The 3,331-nt window shown below is 45.2% G+C and overlaps 1 pseudogene; it reads left to right on the forward strand.

Moving 5' to 3' along the window:
• The first annotated feature begins 1,309 nt into the window (after positions 1 to 1,309).
• LOC119921910 lies at positions 1,310 to 2,229 on the forward strand (annotated as a pseudogene).
• Positions 2,230 to 3,331: the final 1,102 nt, after the last annotated feature.

Here is a 3,331-nt window from a genome sequence, read left to right on the forward strand (position 1 = left end):
AGAGTTGTTGGTTTTCTCTATAGGGAGATTTGAAAGTTGCGGGGAATTTTGGCAAAGCTAAAGTATAGCTTCTCTCTGCTTCCATCCAGCTTGCATGCAACTGCCCATATGGCATCTGTTGAAAATTCCAATGAGTAGTATTTGTTTAAGCTCTTACTATGTCACAAGCACTGAGCAAATGCCAAAATTAATAGATATTATTCCGGGCAGGGAAGGCAGCGTGACAAGTCACAGGGACACATTCCCTGCCCAGGACACATTCCCTGCCCACAATGAGCTTACATTCTAGAAGGGGTAACGATGTTGGTGACTTGAAATGAGGGGAATAAAGAGAAAACTCTCCCTCATCCCAATGTGTCTGTAAAAGTCCTTCCTTCTCTCAGCGTGTCTTCATCCCTAGTCAAGGAAGAGGGAAAAGAGAGACATAAATCAATAAAGATATAGAGAAAAGAGGGAGGGAGGGAAGGAGATAGGCAGTGTGCGAGCGAGGAGTGTGTGTATGTGTGTGTGTGTGTGTGTGTCTGTGTGTTTGTGTGTCTGTGTACTAGTGCGTGTATGTAGGTGTATAGAATAACTCACAATCAAAACTGGACCTGAGAGCTCAAGGGGCAAATCAAATATCAGATTGAAATTATTCAAATTAATCAATCTGTGCCTATTCCATTCAAGGGGCAGCTACCATTCCATCCGCTAATATTCAGGGCAGCTAGCAAGTACCTTTTTTTGTTACTGGTGTTTGTTAGCCTTTGTTGCAGCTATCCTGTAGAAAGTTAAGCGGCCCCGAAGCTGGAGAATCCAGATCATTTTTCCAGGGGATTGGCGCCCAAACATGGCTCCTCATTGAGCACAGCTGGATCCTGGGCATTACCCACTTCACTTTGGCTCCAGCCTGTCGGGTGTTGGGAGTGCTGCCGCATATCAACCTGGCAGCAGGTGGAGGAACAGGGCTGGCAAGGTACCAGGAGCCTGGAGGTGCAGTTGGGGTTTGGTGAGGTGAGTGGTGCTTTGCTTGCCTGCTGATGCTAAATTAGCATCTAATTTTAGGTTCGCTCATGATGAATTCTGGCCAAAAAGTGTATTTTCTACAGAAAATTTCCTTTCGGGAATAATGCCTGTTCTAGGAAATTGCTGCCTGTTGCTCTGAAAGAATGGAGGAATAATCTTTCTTATAAGAAAGAACTCTGGGACTGCGAGTAGGTCCATAACCTTGGTGTTTTAGCTGCACCACCACTTGGGCTGATGTTCCTTCTCTCTGCTGCTTGCAGAGGTCTGGCTCTCCTTTGTTATTTAACCATCCTAGACAGAAATCATGGGCAGTAGAAACAACATGACTGAATTCATCCTCCTGGGACTGTCTCAGAAGCCAGAGATGCAGAAAACCCTATTTGTGGTGTTTCTGTTTGTGTACCTTGTGACTGTGAGAGGGAATATGCTCATCGTGACCACCATCACCACCAGCCACAGCCTCCTGGCCCTCCTATCCTTTTTAGACTCCTGCTTCTCCTCGGTCATCGCCCCAAAAATGATCGTAGACTCCCTCTAGGAGAGGAAATCCATCTCTTATGAAGGCTGTATGGCCCAGCTCTTTTCTGAACATTTCTTTGCCGGGGTGGAAGTGTTTGTGCTCACTGTGATGGCTTACAACCGCTACGTGGCCATCTGTAAGCCCCCGCACTATATGACCATTATAAGCCAGCAGACCTGTGGCCAGTTGATGGGGCTGGCCTGGGCCGGGGGTTTCCTGCATTCGATGATTCAGGTCCTCTTCATGTTCCGGTTACCCTTCTGCAGCCCCAACGTGATAGACCATTTCATGTGTGACTTGGATCCCCTGTGTGAAGCTCGCCTGCACCGAGACAAGCATCCCACGACTTTTGGTCATTGCCAACAGCGGGATGATTTGTTGTGAACCTTTCACTGCTGATCGTATCCTATGGTGTCGTCTTATGCTCCCTGAAGCCTCACAGCTCTGAAGGGAGGCGCAAAGCTCTCTCCACCTGTGGTGCCCATATCACTCTTGTCTTCTTCTTCTTCGTCCCCTGGATTTTCATATACACACGGCCACCGGCCACCTTCTCCGATAAAATGGTGGTGGTATTTTACACCATTTTAACAACCCGGTTAAACCCCTAACTCTACATTTTTAGTAATGTGGAGGTCAGAGATGCCATCAGGAAGTTTTGGAGAAGAACAATGGTTTTTGCTGAAGGGGCAATGGGTTTGAAATAAAGTCTCTTATTTTGAGGTATGGAAAAGGATACTGTGGAAAGGTTTTGCTAATACATGAAGGAAAATGGATGATTTTCATCCAGAAGGCTAGGAGAATGATTTAGTCAGCAGGCTAGCGCCATTTCTTGCTGACGAATGGTGATGGAGTCCCCTGTTGAGAATGACAGACAAGTCTCAGTTTTGAGATCTCAGGACAAAGCCGTGCAAAGGAATTATAGAAGAAAGATCTTGGCCTACTAGAGAGAGCACGGGTCTGAATGTTAGAGGTCCGGGGTTTTAATCCTGGCCCTGCCAGTTGTATGAGGTGTCACCTTGGGCAATGACAACTTCTCAGGGTCTCAGTCTCCTCAGGGATTCACTTGCTGTTCTCCCTTCTACTTAGACTGTGAGCACCATGTGGGACTAGAACTCTGTTCTAACTGATCAACTGTATCTATCTCAATACTCATAACAGCGCTTGGCACATAGTAAGCACTTAACAAATACCATAATAATACAAGAAAGTGAATACATAAATGAATAATAGAACATGAACAAGTCACTGAAGTGTCACTTAAACTGTGCCTTAGTTTTCTCATCTGTAAAAGAGGGATAAAACCCTATTCCTTTTTACTTACACTTGGAGACCCTTGGAACTGAGCTTGTCAGACAGAATATTTCTATCTATCCCGGTGCATAATTACAGTGCTTCTCACCTAGTAAGTGCTTAACAATTTATTATTATTATTATTATTAATGTGAGTGGTTCATACAATGCCACTCAACCCTCCAATGCTCTCTTACGCTAACATTCACTCTCTAACCCTCCGCAGCCATCTGTCAAGAAAGCCACTTTTTTCTTATTTTGACACTGGACCTCTGGGTAATTCTAGAATTGTCAAATGGTGAGCTATCCCTTGCTATTGGTAGTAATATCAGGCGTCTCTACTGTACACTGCCTGGGGAAACAGTGTATTCAGTTACTTTCATACACATCGATGTTGACATTGCAGGGAACGTATTTCTGTTGGGTTTTATCTCTTGGAGCTGGGGCACCTGGAGGATGCAATCTCCTCTGTAGGTTAAAATGATCCAAGTTCCCCCTCAAACAAGTGAGAAAATC

This window comes from Tachyglossus aculeatus, unplaced genomic scaffold (genome assembly GCF_015852505.1).
Source record: "Tachyglossus aculeatus isolate mTacAcu1 unplaced genomic scaffold, mTacAcu1.pri SUPER_32, whole genome shotgun sequence".
NCBI classification, from domain to species: Eukaryota; Metazoa; Chordata; class Mammalia; order Monotremata; family Tachyglossidae; genus Tachyglossus; species Tachyglossus aculeatus.